The sequence below is a fragment of the Panthera pardus genome, unplaced genomic scaffold, assembly GCF_024362965.1.
Source record: "Panthera pardus isolate Hobbes unplaced genomic scaffold, ASM2436296v1 HiC_scaffold_8, whole genome shotgun sequence".
Classification (NCBI taxonomy): domain Eukaryota; kingdom Metazoa; phylum Chordata; class Mammalia; order Carnivora; family Felidae; genus Panthera; species Panthera pardus.
In genome coordinates this window covers 41,415,933-41,433,320 of record NW_026527013.1, presented here as the reverse complement: position 1 = coordinate 41,433,320, position 17,388 = coordinate 41,415,933, and the positions used below count along the sequence as shown (strand labels likewise).

The window sequence follows — 17,388 nt, the reverse complement described above, 5'->3', positions numbered from 1 at the left end:
AATATGGCCAACTCAAAACCCCATGAGAGTCAGGAAACTGAATAATGTGGTGTGCTTGTCTATATACTAACAGCAAAGATGAATAGGACGAATAGGACTGTGAGTGATTTTGCAGTAATGGATCTGCATATTTCCAGTTTGTTCCTACTTCAGGATTGAAAAGGAAACCTGAGAAATTACTCAAGATACTATTATGACAACAGTATTTTTAAAAAATAGTAACTGAGGGGCTCCTGGGTGGCTCAGTCGGTGGGGTGGCTGACTTCAGCTCAGGTCAGGATCTCACAGTTTGTGGGTTCGAGCCCCACATTGGGCTCTGTGCTAACAGCTCAGAGCCTCGAGCCTGCTTCAGATTCTGTGTCTCCCTCTCTCTCTGCCCCTCCCCCACTCTCTCTCTCTCTCTCTCTCTCTCTCTCAGAAATAAAGAGACATTAAAAAAATTTTTTAAATGATAATAACTGAATATAAGAGATACAGGATAAGGGAAGTGGACTCTGAAGCTTGATAGATTTGAAACTATTTTGAAAACCAAGAAATACCATGCTAATGGGGTTAACCTTGATCCCATGGACCACTATCTTCTCCTGGGCTATACACTAGAATCCCTTAGGGGGCTTTTCAACAATATTAATAGTCCATTAAATCAGAACTTCTAAGGGTAAGGCTTAAACATCTATACTTAAAATTTAGTGATTCTAAAGTGCAGCCAGGGTTGAGAGAAGTGCCTCTGAACATTATTGGGGAGGATTCGAGATTGTAGAGCAAACACAAGTAGACCAAACCATTTATAGATTCATTCGTAACATGAATAGAGAATAAAATTGGTTGGTCAATGTAAATGTCCTTTATATAAGACTCATGTAAATAAGTCCTTAATGAATGAAGCTTGACTTTGAATAAAAATTTGGAACTCGAACATGTCTTTAGAAATTATTTGTAAAAGTGTAGAAGTATATCATTATTTATAGTTTTAATATCATTGATCGTGAAGACCCTGAAAGCCCACAATACATCACTATCACTTTTGAATTACATGTTTTCAATAGTTTCTTTTTAAAGTCTAATTTGTTTCAAACTACTTTAGGTGTTTTGATCTGTGCAATATTCAACCTTGGTTGTATATTTTGGTATCTCTGTCATACAGTTAATTTGTAGGACAAATTTGTATTACATATACTGACACTAAACCTAAGTATTCTTCATACAAACTGCAGATAACATCTGAGCTTCCTCTATACCATTTTTTTATAATTTAACACACACACACACACACACACACACACACACATAATCAAAAAGCTTTATATTTATCCCTATTGAATCTCTCATTTGTTCAAGCCTATCACCTCCCCCTTTAAAACCCCTTTGAATCCTATCATTTTGACCTCAATTATTTCCCGTCTTTCCTAATTTTCATTTATCTGTCAGTATGATTATCAAACACTTTTAAAGATATTTCAGCTGCAAGAAACACAAGTCAAGTCAAACTTGTTTAAGCCACAAAGGAGGTTATTGGCTCATAATAACAACTGCAGAGGTAGAGCGTGCTTTGGAGTTGAATGTTTGTGTTATGTTCTGAAGGACTCGGGCTCTGCACTCTTTCCTCAGCAATCACGTCAGCTTCCTCTAAGACTGTTCCTCCTTATAAGTCATGAGATGCTTTCCAGAGCACTTGAGGCTAAATGCTCCCACAGTCACATATAATACAGGATACACCTTCTGTTCCAATTATAATTTCTTGGAAGTCCCCAGAAAAAGCCCCATTGTACCCCCACTGGCTCACCTCCTCTCAAACCCTCAATTAGAGAAATGCCATGAACTGAAGGATGTCCCAACCAATCATTGGCAAATAATATGAGATGTCTAGGACTGATGTAACTAATCAGGTCCAACTCCTAGAAATGTGGTCATTGCACAAAACCCTTAGTCTTTTGCAGTGGAATCAGTTTACCATGAATATTACAAAGGCAACACCAGCTTCCACTATACTGGCCTCTTCCATTTTTATCCAAGTCATTGATGTGACTCAGGAATTTTGTATATGCTTGTTCTTCTCCCTGGAACATCTTTCTTTGAGGATGTTCTGTCACACTCACCCTTGCATTGTATCTGGTTCCATTTTAGTTATCTTTTATCTCTCATTCAAGATGCCATTTTTCTCTATAATATCTTCCCTAATCTTCTATTACACAGACACTCTGTCTCTCTTCAGTGCCCTTATAGCACCATACAGAACCTTAATCCTGTCATATAGTAGGTACCATGTAGCAGAGCAGAGAAGGGAATAGAATTATCACTTCCTATGGTTAGTGCTCTCTTTTTCCTTGGATTTCCCCCACTAAACTGTAAGTTCAAGACTATGTCTTGATACCAATGACATCACCAGTGCCTAGCCCAAGTGCCTGCCCCATGGTAGGTTGTCAATAAATACTTATTGAATTAAAATGTTGAATTAAAAACACTACTTTCAGATTCTGTGATTGTACCACAGAATTCTTACAAATTGACATAAATTAAAAAATCAACTTTAAATATCATTTTCCAAAGTAGTGACAACTCACCTCACTGTACCATCACCAGATTTGAATGTCTTCAGAGGGAGATCCTGGAAGCCTAAGACTGATCTTTCACTGAAACAGGCTATTATTTGCCCACGTCACATACTTAGCAACTATCAGAAAATGAAATTCATTTCTGGGACTGGTATCTTAATAAACCCAAATCGGTTTTCCAAGATTACTGATGCTTTTCTTTTCTTTTATTCCTAAACGTCTACAACATATGTGTTCATTAGTAAAACCAATAGAGGAATCAAATGTGGTATCATGAGTCTAAACTGAATATTCATACCTTTGATGGAATGGAAGGCTGGACTTTAATACAGATGAATAGTAAATGGAGCAGGTCGTCCCCTTGCTAACTGTGTCCAGATCGTGGCTTTTCCTTTTTATTGGAGTTACTATCAAGTATTGATTATTACCCTCTTCCTCCTTCAGATTGTCTTCCTTCCATCCTGCTGTTACATGGTGGACATCCAAAAGCATGTAAGTAGTGCATGTTTCTCTTTTCTTATAAAAGTCTTCCTGGATTTTTCTCAGAGAGACTAATTTCTTAGGGTATAAATTGAAATTACATATTTCTACAAGACAATGAAGAGTGAAAGAAAAAAAACAAGAAAAGCAATGTTTTACATGGAGCCAATAAAAAGCAGACAGATTAGCTCTAAATCAACGTGCAGTGTGTCGGAGAAGTAAATTTAACCGCTCCAACTCACAGAGGGCGAATTCATCTTTGTCTCTGTGGTTTAAGGAAGATTTTGACAAGAAATTTAATAACATGAAAGAATAAGTGTGATACTATACACAGTGGTTTATGTCATGAAAGGAAAAGGATGAAAAAGTCACTATATATAAGTCATTGTTCTCAATTCATTGTTTCTAATTCATTGCATCTATTCATAAAAACCATCCTTACTCAGCCTCCACAGCTTTGGCAGTTGGAAATAAAAATGGAAGGAGAGAAAGAGTTCCCCAGAGCTTTTGACTGAGTGTTTGAGGCCATAAACACTAAAGCAATACATTAAAAAATACTACACCATAAACACAAAACAATCCTATCTACTGAAATTAAAAATAGATTAATTCTAGATTTTCTTAGCATAAAATTTTGGATAAGCTCATCAAAACTACATGTTTATCTTTTCCCTGGTATTCCTGTTTTAGGCGTCTCAAAAACATATCCCTGTCATTTTGCCAGTTGTGTAATCTGCACTGGGATTTGTATGCATTCCAGTGGGGTTGTACTCTAGCAATGGAGAAGATATCAAAAACATCGAACATGTAGGCCCACCAAAAAGGCCCTGTATTATTTACATGCATGCTCTATGATTACAGACTTTATGGAAGAACTGGATTACCCCTTGAGCTTTTGTGGAATAAAATGTTTCCCAGTGTGAATATGTAGTCCTTAAATATAAGAGGAATTTTCATGATCTCTGAATTCCTTGGTGCCTAGTACAGCATTTGACACTCATTGGTGCTCACTGAACACTGCTTGAACAATATCATTGAGTGGAAAGACCATGGTCTTATAATCACTAAGACTTGGCTTCAAATTCTTCCTACTTCACTTATTAGCCTGGTGACTTGGAGGAATTTCCTTTTTTTCCCTCTGAGACTTAAATGTAGACAAAATGAAGCGATGACACCAGCTTTGCAGAACTGTTCTGAGGACTTGAGATTATATTGGTAGGGGTGGGGGTATGGGGGGTAGGGGAGGTGGACACCCAGACAACTAGATATGTATATAATAAGTTTATGAGTTGAATTACATCCCCTCACAATTCATATGTGGAAGTCCTAACCCCAGTGCCTCAGTCGGTGAGCTTATTTGGAGACAATTTTTTTTTTAATATACTTTATTGTCAAGTTAGCTAACATACAGTATATACAGTGTGCTCTTGGCTTTGGAGTAGATTCCTGTGATTCATTGCTTACATGCAACACCCAGTGCTCATCCCAGGAAGTGTCCTCCTCAATGCCCATCACCTATTTTTCCCTCTCCCCCAACAGCAACCCTCAGTTTGTTCTCTATATTTAAGAATCTCTTATGGTTTCCCTCCCTCTCTGTTTCAAACTATTATTTCTCCTTCCCTTCCCCAATGGACTTCTGTTAAGTTTCTCAAGTTCCACATATGAGTGAAAACATATGATATGCTTTTCTCTGACTGACTTGTTTAAAATTTTTTTAACAGTTATTTATTATTGAGAGACAGAGAGACACAGAGCATGAGCAGGGGAGGTGTAGAGAGAGGGGGAGACAGAGAATCTGAAGTAGGCTCCAGGCTCTGAGCTGTCAGCACAGAGCCTGATGGCAGGGCTAGAACTCACAAACTGTGGGATCATGACCTGATCTGAAGTTGGTCTCCTAACCAACTGAGCCACCCAGGCACCCCTGACTTGTTTTACTTAGTGTAACACCCTCCAGTTCCATCCATATTTTTGCAAATGGCAGGATTTCATTCTTTCTCATTGCCATGTAGTGTTCCATTATATATGTACACCACATCTTCTTTATCCATTCATCAATTGATGGACATTTGCACTCTTTCCATAATTTGGAGACGGAATTTTTATAAAAGTAATCAATTTAACATGGGGTCATTGGGAGAAGGAGTACTAATCCAATATGACCAATATTCTCATAAAAATGGGAATTTTTGGACACAGAGATTCACATAGAGGGGAGGCAATGTGAAGATAAAAGGAGAGCACAGCCATCTACAAGCCATGAGAGAGACATGGAACAGATCTTCCCTCAGGGACCTTAGAAGGAACAAGTCCCAGCAACACCTTGACCTTGGACTTCTAGACTCCAGAACCATCAGACAATAAACTTCTATTGTCTAAGCCACCCTGTCTATGGTACTTTGTCACAGAAGCCCTAGAACACTAATACAAGAAGTCACTAAAATTGGTTTATTTCCTACTTATAGGCATCCCCTAGGAAACAGGCAAGAGTAACGAAAGCCCTGCTCTAGTGCACTCAGAAGTGTGGCCAATAGAATTTAGCATAATCATTGCATTTCGTGGCCAGGCTTTCCCTATCTCTAGCCAGTGAAGTGGCTCTAGTTTGGGCAAGAAGGACAATAAAGTGAATGCAACTCGTTGGTCCTTGTGACTAGAAATAAGCAAATATTTTACCATACTCTTATCATGATGCAGTTAATAACTTAGAGTGGTATAGTGGCTCTTTCGTGTATAAGAACCAAAATTAGCTTCATGTATAAGAATTAAAGTTAAAAATTGAAGGGTAGTTTGCATTCTCCTGGATTTGGCTGGCTTGATTGTAAAAATCAGGTGGTAAACCATCCTGTCATCCATTTTCTTGAGTTCTCAATTTCTTTTCTGGGTACTTCTTGGTATAAGGATAAAAATTGCAACCATCACCAGTGCTTTCCTTGAGTGGAAATAAGAGATGCACCATCGCTGAAAGATTCTGACCCTGCACTAAAACTCCATTTTGTCCTCACCAAAAGCCCTAGGATTTAGTATCCCTAAATTCAGAATCTTTAAGATGTTCAAACTTGACACAAATGTGCATATACCTAGTACCCTGGCAAAGAAGAAATTCCCTACTAGAAATTAACTAAAAGATGTCTGTTTCCATTATTATTTGTATTTGCTTCCTTTGGCTGAATGCATTTTCATTTCCCCTCGGGTTTTACTTCTTTCAATATATCTTGGCTGTGATCAGTTTGATTTCTGACACATTGGCAGCCTCAGTTCAAGAGATGAATGCAACTAATTTGGTAGATAAAATTCTAATCTTCCCTGTCTTGATTGTCAATTTTTGAAAGGTAATCTAAGATGATGTCTTTATCCCATAATTTATGTTGTCTAGATTTGACTAAAGCCAGGTTTGAGGAGTTGATTACATTCTCCCATCTGATCAGCTGAAGGCTAAGACCAATGACACCAGCTCTAATTGTAGGAAAAGAACACACTTCCAAAATCTTTTGTGACAAAACGCCAGCTATAAATTTGCCATTTAAAGTGTTTATGAAGTTGCTAATGAATGAACTTGGCTTTCTTCCTTGAGGTCTACCTCTTTCTGATTTCCTTGGTCCAGAAGAAAACTCTCTTGGCATATTTATGAAGAATTGGGAAAGGTTTTCTTGCACATAGAATTCCCTCAGCCCCAAAGAAAACTCCATTCTGCAAAGTAAACTTGATATCAGCGTAAGCAGGTGCCAGCCGCTGGCATCTGGCACTGAGAAATATATTTATTAAATTATATTGTGGATCAGAAGCCACTGAAAAAATGTTTCTACAATTTTAAGTCATTTAAATCACTTGTACATATCTAACAAAAAACCTTTATATATGTAAAAATATGTGTGTGTGTATATATATATATATATATATATGTATGTATTTAAACACACACACACACACACACACACACACACACTTCCTTGGAACTCACTAGCCCTTAAATCCTTTAATCTCTTCATCTTGAAAGTCTCCATTTACACAAATGAGTTTAAACGTTTTCACTTGAAATCTAGGCATTTTAATGTAAGCCAGTGACAAGCCTGCTCATCTTTGTCCATTGCTACATAGAAAAGCACCCCCAGTGTCTGTGGACACAGCCTCCCCAGACTAGGGCAGGGCAGTGTCACCCCGACTTTCTCAGCTTTAACCTTTAATGTGGCATGAGCAGCCCCAGCCCTGCATGTATGATAAATGGAATCTCTGGCCCATCTGAAAACGAGTTTATGTGGGCAGGAAGATTTAGTATCCCCTGTGCACCCTCAAGATAAAAAATAGTCTGGGCTTGTGGGAACAATTTGTCTAAGAAGAGTAATTTTAGAAATTCTTGCAATGTCTTTAGAGGGGCTGAATTCATAGTGGTTTTCCCCTTGATTTTATTTCAAACACCTGTTCTTCATGAACAGGCATAATTCGAAGCCAAAGTAATGGGGGCCCACGGATGCACAAAACACACAGAACTGACTTTTGTCCTTTGTATGGTTTCTCCTCACATATTGAGTGTGAGCCTGTGTGTGTATTCAGAACATTTGCTAAAACTGGTTCTCGCATTTTCAAAACTGCAGTCTCCACTACAAGGCTCTCACAGTGCGATAATTCTAACTGATAAATTACTAAAACAAAAATAGAAAATTGATAGTTGCGATAACTTTCTTTAGTGCACAGCTGGTGTAAGCATCTTGTTCTCACATCTGTGTGTCAGCAGTCTGCCCCCCACCTCACCGCCTCAGGCACTTCCTTTCTTCTCTGAAGTAAATCTCGTTGCCAAAAATCTGTTTGTTTGTTCTGCTCAACAAATGGCACATGTTCTTATTAATGAGGCCTCTTCCATTTCTCACAGGAACACTTTCAAACATCTCTTCCTTTTACTTAGCCTATTGACTAGAGCCTAACTTTGTATGTATTCTCCAGGTGAGCAATTGTGTAGAGGACGTTTGTCTCTAGCCTCCTTGGAATTTCGCACAGTAACAAACACTACAACACTTAGTCTGGGTAATCTGGCCAGTCCTAAGGCATTGACAGTAAAGTGTTCGAGAGCATGAAGTCTGCAGTCAAGCAGATCTGAATCGTGTTTGTTATTTGTGTGAACCTAGGAGGGTGAGTCCATCTCTCTTTGAGGCCAGCGTCCTCATTTACAAGAGAGCAGTCATGACACCTGTCAGAACCAGAATGCAGGCAGGATGTCAATTGAACCTGAGCTGAGGCTCCTATCACAAAGACCTGTCATTAACCCAGTGGTTTACTTAACCACTATAGAAGTTTGTATCTTCTATATATCAGAGTCTGAAGGAAACATTTCAGATTGGTGGGTGGCCCCATTAAATACAATCACTCAGGGGTCTTCATTCATGCTGCTCTGCTCTGCGTATCCCCTAGAACTTTGTTTTTATCTGTAGAGCACAGGCTGGGTTTCCATGGGTTATGGCTTGTTGAAAGGGATACAAAACATCAAGGAAGCTTGTTCATGGTCTCAGAGCTTCAGGCCTGACAGCACATGTTACTTCTCATATTCCTTAAGACTGAACTTTGACACATGACCACACGTAGCCACAAGGGAGGCTGGGAAATGTCATCTTGCATGGGCTCAGGAATATAAAAGACAGATTAAGGTGAGAAGTTAGAAGTCTAATAGAGCCTATCTCAAAATCCTCAGGTGATCAATTAAAATCACACATATTTGTCCCTGCACATGGTGGTTAATGTTTAGTACATGTAAACCCACATTACTAATAGTAATAGTAGTATCTGATAAACATAAATGTTAGGGTGAAAACAGACTACCAGAAGACTCAGCCCCAGCACTAACAAGAACCCCTCTGACACGATATTAGAAGCTTCTGCCCTGCTAGAAAAGGGATCTGGAATTAGTTGACATTCTGATGTCTATGGGTCTGGACTCCATGTGAGGTACTTGTTTGCTTGGATCTCCAGTATGGCTCATAGTCCACTTCATTTCTTTGCTAGGTTAAGACAGTCCCTCACCACCTAGTTCTCAAAATTTCTTTTCTTCAAAGTATGGACCCTGCTTTCTCTAACCCCAGGCCTAATCGAGCTCCCTTGCTTCTTAACCACCAAGTAAGAATTAGGATGAGAACCAGCAGACTACCTTTTGTATTCTCTTGCCCTATCATGTCATGTAGTTCATCTTATTGCAATTGCTCACTTCCTTGTCTGCCTTCTGTCCCAAACTGTGAATTTTCCAAGAGCTGGGCCAAGATATGCCTTATTTACCATGACATCCCCAATTTTCATCAAAGTACCTAGCATATAGTAAGTTCTCTATAAGTATCTGAACAAATGAAAGACTAAACATAAAAGAACTGAAAAATGTTCCTAGAAACTTAATATGTCAGTTTTCTTAGCTATAGGCCACCGAAGCTGATAGTGAACAGAATCAAAGCAGAAAAAGAATTTATTCTAAAAGGTTAACACACAGGAAAGTAGAAAATTATTGGGAGCATGAAGGAACTAGACTGAGATCAAGCCACCAGGGCAACACTCAGGTGCACACACTGGAGATGGATCAGAGGAAGAACTGGTACCACCACTAACTATAACAGGGTGTTTGTATCATTGCAACTTCTGCTCTCAGAGTCTGATCCTGAAACAACCATCAAACCATGCATGGTTCCTTCTGACTCTGTCACATGCCAGTTCCGTCTCTGCAAGGAGGTGCCCAGTACTGTGAGCCCATAGCTGCTGTGCCTCAGTATTCATAGAAGGCATGTTTTGCAACAAACACAAGAAGGGTCAGTTGGCCAATGTCAATTGTCTGAAAAGAAAAACAACCATTCATTATATTCACATACACCTGTTTCTATTTTAATGCTTTGATTTCATGCAAAGAAAGTGGACCTAAGAGGCAGAAAATTAAAGTATACTATGCCATACGTTACTAAGAAAATTACTAACATTTTGTCTTGCTTTCTCTTACTCCTGCACCTCTCTATGTATGCATATTTCTGAAGGATTTCTTGATCAGTTTCTTCATTGTGGTACCAGCAATATTTTAACTCTCTCTGGACACAGAAAAGAATTGCACAAAGATTTCTCAAAATCTACTGCTCTACAAAGACAAGAGCTTATTCATATATACAAGATTAAGGAAGTTGCTCAGCCTTAGGGCTGAGGTGTATTTCCTCTATGAGAGAACATGAGACATATTCTCTATTTATATATTTATACATTTGCTTATTATCTTTTCCCCTACAGAATAAAATTTTTATAAGGGCAGGGACAAAGGTATTTGGGTTTCTTTGTTTGCTTGTTTGTTTCACTGCTATAACCCCAGAACCTGGAATAATTTATGTTGAATGTTAAGCACTCCATAAGTGTTTGTTGAATGAATGAATGGGTATGTGCTATATGGTGTGGCGGTTAGCACAATAGTGAACATTCTGACTTGCTCTGTTTCTTCTTCATGAAGCTTTGGTCTTTGCATGTTATCTTTCTCTTGAGCAAGATAGGGAAACTATAAGAAATTCATGAAGAACCTAAGTCCTTCTACTCTGTACCTTTGCCTAAATGCCTAACCTCCAGAGTATCCAATCTTGAAATTTCCTTCAATAAGTAAAACCCTCATATCCCTGCTTCTCTCACTCTTAACCTCAGACTCCTCATTGGTCCTTTAACTCCTCTGGGGTATTATCATTCATCACCACCTTTTTCACTTCTTGACTCCTCAGTCTGTATTCTACAATTGTCATTTCAAGGACACTCTTACTACCTGTACTGGGTTGCTTAATGTCCCTCTAAAATTCATGTCCACATGAAGTCTCATATCATGACCTTACTTAGAATAGGGTCTTTGCAGATATAATCAAGTTAAAACAAGGCCATATTGAATTAGAGTGGGCCATGAATCCAATGGCTGATGTCCTTATAAGAAGAGAGAAATACAGAAATGCTAACAGACATATAGGGAAGGCCAGGTGAACACAGAAGTGGAGATTTGAGTTATGCTGCTACAAACCAAGGGATGTTAAGGATGGCTGGCAATCTCCAGAAGATGGAGGCAAGGAAGGATCCTCGCCTTGAGTCTTCAGAGCGAGCGTGGACCTGCTAAGACCTTGACTTCATACTTCAGCCCCCAGCACTGAGAGAGAATACATTTATATTGTGTAACCACACTTGTTCGTGGCACTTTGTTAAGGCAGCCTTAGGAACAAATGCACTATCTCTGAGTTCCTCACCACCTTGTTCCCCTAATAATGATCATGATACTCATCTCCAATTCTGAGTCCCTTCCATTATTTGCTGCTGGTTCCCTTCAGTTGAAAGGTTGCTGGAAAAAGTCACACAAAGGCACTGTCCTTGGCCTTCAACCCATTTTTTCCCACCTGACACCCCATCTCACCTCAGTCAAATACCAACCTCCCCCAATCTTACCCCTTACTTCTAGATTCTCTCTCTCTTCGCTAGCCTCTTTTGTAAACTTACCCTTAAAAAATCCTGTGTTCCTATTACCACCCGGGGACCACCTTCCTGCTTTGTCTCTCCTGCCACACTTTGTAAAAGAATAAACATATGTGCTTTCTCTACATTAACCTGTCTCTTCTTCCTTCCAAACACATCTGTAAATATATTTTTGACATCTCTGTGGCATTTGGCCCTATTGAGCACTCATGATTTTCTTCCTAAAATCTTTCTCATACATGAAATTTTGGGACTTTGTGTTGTTTTGGTCTCTTTCTTCCTCGACAACTACCCCATTTCAAATTTCTCTTTCTCCCTTCCATATCCTTTAACATAGGCATGCTCTCAAATCTGGCCTTTTACCTTCTCTAATATGATTCTCTTGATGATCATGTTTATTTTTCTCAATTCTTCTACCCTATCTGCTTTATCTATCACATGCTTTGGAAGGTCTTAAATACATGCTTTAATGAATAAATGAATGAAGCCCAAGTCTGTATCTTTTAGATCCATGCATTTCTAAACATATATGAAACTGGTCTTATTTATTTATTATATATCTATAGTACATACCATAGATCTGTGCTTTTACATGCTGAATAAATAGTTATTTTACACAAATATCCCAGTTGTGTAGAAAGTTCGATAAATCCAACACTGAATGTATTTCTCCTCCTGTACCCATAAGTTGTATCTTCCTTTTATTTTTTCCCTGTATGTGTCACACCAATACTCATGTTCATTTCCTCTCTTTCTCTTATACTCTATTAATTTCCTAGTGTTTTGAATTTCATGCCTATAAAACATTTTAAATCTCTTTTTTCCCCAGTCTCAATTCTCATATTCTAGATTGGCATTCATTTCTCTAGTGTTTTTCACATTTATTTCCATTCATCCTAAATCTCATGATTATAACCCAAGTTCTCATCTGTTTTTCCTTCCTGTCTAGTTCCTTTAATAGTATAGCATGGTTGTTAAGACTATCAGTTCTGGTGTAAGCTGGACTTCTTTGAATCCCCATCTCTACCACTTGCTAGCTGTATGATCTTGGGCCGTAATACAGTTTCTCTGAACCTCAGTTTCTCATTTGTAAAATAGGCAAAATAATAGTACCTGCCTCACAGGTTTAGAACACCATGTCTGGCATGTAGAGAGTGTTCAGTAAACATGAGGATTCATGAGTCTGCAGACGGTGACCATGGTGGTAGCAGCAACAGCAGCTGGAGTCCAGTGTGTCTCTTCCCTGGCTCATCCAGTAATCTTTCAGAATCTCCTGAAAAACTGCATCTAATGACCAACCATTCAGAGGTAGCTTTATGCACCCCAGGAGGAAGGACACAAATGCCAGGAATTGCTCAACCAGTAAAATAACTAAAACCAACATCAGAGAAGTTTTGTAGGAAAAGTTCATGTGAAAGAGCCAGCACAGTACCTGGCACAGATTAAACACTCAATGAGTGAAATAATCATTGGGAATATTTTAGAGGGTTACGGATAATAGTACTAAAATGAGGATGTACTCTTGTGGTAACCACACAAAGAGCAGACATGGGAACCATTCTCCATTGTTTCAGCCCAAGAAAGGATTGCATTTTCCTGCCCTTTTCAAGTTAAGCACATTCAAGAAGTTTGCTTTGGCCAATGAAATGTGAGTCAAGATGACTTTTTATTTCTACATGGAAAAACTTAGTTGTCAATACTCACTTCTCTGAAATTCTCCTGCTATGTAGAACCTCTCTGTTCACTTTCAGTGGACATCTGGTGTGAGTAAGAAGTAAACTTTTCTTTTCCTAAGCCACTGAGATTTGTGAATTGGTTTTATTGCAGCATAATACACACTATTCTGACTGTTAGGGATTGATAACCAGAGTTAAGGAGAACTTCTTTGTGCCCAGAAAACTATCTAAACTTCCTTCCCACCCTGAAGTCTTTGTCTGTTTTTGCTTTGTTTTTTTAATAAGGTACTGCAAACTTTTTTTAAAATGAACAAATTTGCAAAATTCCTGGAGTTTTCTCTTTAGTGACAAAGGGCACTAATACCATAACTGGAACTTGTCAAAAACCAAACACTGGAGGAATCTCATTTCTGTTCTCTAGCTTCCAGAACTATTCAACCCCCTACTCTGCATCCTGGAATAGAGCTGCTTATCAGTTTACACCTCCTGTTCCATGCTTTGTTGACCTTTCCTACCACATCTCCTCAAGTTACACTAGATGAATATTCCCCTAATAAGCCATGTTTTCCTCCTTCACACATGCATGCTAATTGTTCCAACTACCAATAAAGCCTTTTTAAAAAAAAAAAAAAAAAGTTTATTTATTTATTTTGAGAGAGAGAGAGAATGAGCATAGGAGGGGCAGAGAGAAAATGAGAGAGATAATCCCAAGCAGGTTCTACATGTCAGTGCAGAGCCCACCATGGGGCTTGAACTCACGAACCATGGGATCATGACCTGAGACAAAATCAAGAGTTGGATGCTTAACCAACTGAGCCTCCCAAGCACTCCACTTTTGTTCTTTTAAATTATTGTTCCTTTATGTGCATCTCTAAATCTTACCCATCATTCAGAGTCCAACATAAATAAATCCCATCTCTCTCTAAAAGACTTCTTGCCTTTCTCAGATAGAAGTTAGGGCCCATTTTCTGATGTCCCCCTGACATTTTATATATGCCTGTCTTAATTTACTTTTACAAAATTTTGCATGCTTTTTATCAACATATGTATTTTAAATCCCTTAGGAGATTGAAGTTTTTTGATGACTTGATCCATGACCTAAATATGTTAACCTAGGTAATTTAACACATTGCCTGGGCCTTAGTAAATCCTTATAGATAATAATAATAACAAATGGTGATGAATGACAAGTATTGATTTTTACCCAATTACAAAACTTGGCAATCTCTGGCCCAAGAAATAAACTGTACTAAGATCTTTAAGAATATATTCTGATTTTAGGAAATCTAACCACTTATCACTACTCCCTCCCAAATATTAACTCACTTGGGAAATGATCCAGAAATAGAGCTCATGTGATTATTTTTATGAGTGATAAACCTGGACTTTCTGGAAAAAAAGTATCCAAGGCCAAAATGGGCATTCCTACAATAGGCCTCTGGAATAGATTGTGCCCAACTAGTCACAGACATGGCAGCTAGAGGTGGGGGTGAGCCCTTGCCTGGTGAGGCTCCAACACAGTGGCCTGAGTGGAGAGGAGAGCACACCACACTTGGGACAGTCTTGAGACAGAATCAATCAGGGGCACTTGGGTGGCTGAGGTGGTTAAGTGTCCAACTCTTGGTTTTGGCTCAGGTCATGATCGCATGGTTCCTGAGCTTGAGCCCTGCGTTGGGCTCTGCACTGACAACATGGAGCCTGCTTAGGATTCTCATTCTCTCTCTCTCTCTCTCTCTCTCTCTCAATAAATAAATAAACTTAAAAAAATGAATCAAACTCCAGGCAAGACATGAGCAGTGACCTTCATCCATACTCATCAACAGAACAAGAAAGGAACAAGAAAGAGAAAGAATTATTTCCTGCTTGAAAAGACCAGGAAGAAACACAGGAAGAAAAGGAGAAGAATATTCCTACAAAAGACTAGAAGCATAGGCCATAAAAACTAAATGAAATCACTTAGCCATAGTAGATGAGAATTCAGAAGGAAGAGCACCCAATTCTTCCAACTTCTTGTGGTTTTAACGTCAGATCTGTAAGAAACAACATATGTGTTAAGAAAACTAGGCATTAGATCATGTTTGGAGAGTCTTCTATGACTGGAGTCTCCAAAGTAATTTATTTTTAAATATGCCAATTTTGTTATTTATTTATAACAACTATAACTATTTATTTAGTTATCCATTTACTCAAATACAATTTTTGTGCTCTAAAGCATAATATTAGGTGGGTCACATCATATTGTCCAAAAATCTTATGGAAAGCCGAAGGTTTAAATAGGCATCATTTTTGTTGCTGACTTGACCGCCTGGCTGGTAGCAGTAGACCATGGTGACATATGTACATAAATGAAATCACATACTCACGTTTGAAATTTGTACTATTTTCACTTCTGACACCGCAGGCTTTCCATCTGACCCAGAAATCCAAATATCCAGTTTTTTTTTTTCAAAAGAAGAATGTCAACTCTATAGAGATTTAGCAATCCAGTAAGCAAATGGCTTCTCTAGTGGGGAAAAGAAAATATCCTGGCTCTCAGTAAATACATTTCATTATAACTTAGAACCAGGATGAAAGTGTGTTATTGCTTCTATTGTTTGAATTGTATCTCCTATGTGGATTTGTAATGCAATATTTCATATCAGGTCACTTACAAGGAGTTTTCAAATCATTATAAGGCCATTGTTAATGGAGTAATGGGAAAAGAATAAGAAAGTGTCCCCTCCCGTTTCATAATTCTGCACCCTCCCCGAATACCAGCACCTGGATAACCCATGCTGTGCTTTCATAAAAACCTGTTGGAAGCCAGAGAAAAACAGGCCAGATAGAATTAAGAAAAGTGGATGTATCCCACTGACCCTGAGTATAGAAGAGAAATGTGGAGAATGTGTGAATTATTAGCACAGTAGAAAAATATTTTATTTAAGAACCACATCTTCACAGCTCTGCCTTGAAAGATTTCATTCAAGCTGGAAAAAAAAAGTACAGATTCAAAGCTCTGGATACTCAAGAATCCATCATGTAGTGTGTAGGAGAATCATAAAATCACCAGCAAAAAAAGACACAGTGGGAGTCCCAACTTGTAAACCATTAAGCTCCCGGGCATGCATCATACTTCATCCTAAGGGACAAAAGAGGAATTTCAAGTGAATTTCCCAGCTCTGTCTATGGAGTAGCTCTTTCTGACAATAAGGTTTATCTTTTATGGAATCAAACTCAGGGTTTTGTTTTATTTATTTTTTTTTTTTTTGCATTCATCTTCAACAAGCAATGAAACAAATTTACCTTTTAGGCCCTCAACCTAACAGTGTGTGAAGAAGTTAGTCCAATTTTTTATCCAAAAAAGAAAGGAAAGAAGGAAAGGAGGAGTAGGGGGAGGGAGAGAGGGAGAAGGAAAAAACAAAACCCCCCAAAAAAATAATACCTTAGCTCTTACTCTAGTGAGTGCTTGGACAATTCGTGGGTCACCAGGATAACAGCTGTATTTAAAAAGTATAATAATATCTGCTCTCCTGGAGCATTTACTTTCCTCTGGGTCTATGTCAAAGAGTCTATCTGCATTTGTCCACTTGTTTTGCACAGCAGCACTGCCAGCTCAATGTTTTTTAGAAGAAACTGGTGCTTACAGGGACAAAACATTGTGCTCAAGGCCACACGTGTAGTCATTGGCAAAGCAAGAGTTTGGGTCCCACCTTTGTCTGATTCTAAAGCCATGCTCTTCAAAGAGTTTCTCAGTCTTGGCACTCTTGTCACTTTGGTCCAGATAATTCTTTGTTGTGGGGTCTGTTCTATACACTGTAGGATATTTAGTAGAATCCCTGGTTTCTACCCACTAAATGCCAGTGGCACCCTTCCCATTCAGGTATGACAACCATAAATGTCTCCAGATATTGCCAAATGACGCCAGGGTGGGAGGGGTTTGCAAAATTTCCCCCCATTAAGCACAACTACCCTAAACTAGTTGACCCAGAAATGTGAAGCATGCACTGGTTACCAAACTGCAAACATGAGAAACTTGTGCCAGAATGCAAATTAACTCTGTCAATAAGCATACTGTTTGCTTTGCCTTTTTGTTTTTTCAATAGCAAAACTTTTTCAATGAAAGCAGCAATGTGTGGATTTTCATTCTGGGGCAAGTGCTTTATCTCTTCAAAGATCAGCACTATGGATAGGGTTGCCATAAATCACTGTGGTATATTGCCTCCATGACATAGTGATATTCAATGAGGATTTAATAAATCAATATT

At 38.6% G+C, this 17,388-nt stretch overlaps 1 long non-coding RNA gene across 1 annotated transcript in view; it reads left to right on the top strand.

Annotated features, from left to right (window-relative positions):
• The window catches only part of LOC109254504 (uncharacterized), a 279,356-nt gene that overhangs the window by 110,023 nt on the left and 151,945 nt on the right, over positions 1-17,388 (top strand). Inside the window, exon 2 of the long non-coding RNA XR_002074833.2 lies at positions 2,997-3,044. This is a non-coding gene — a long non-coding RNA (uncharacterized LOC109254504). The remainder of the gene's footprint in view (positions 1-2,996; positions 3,045-17,388) is intronic.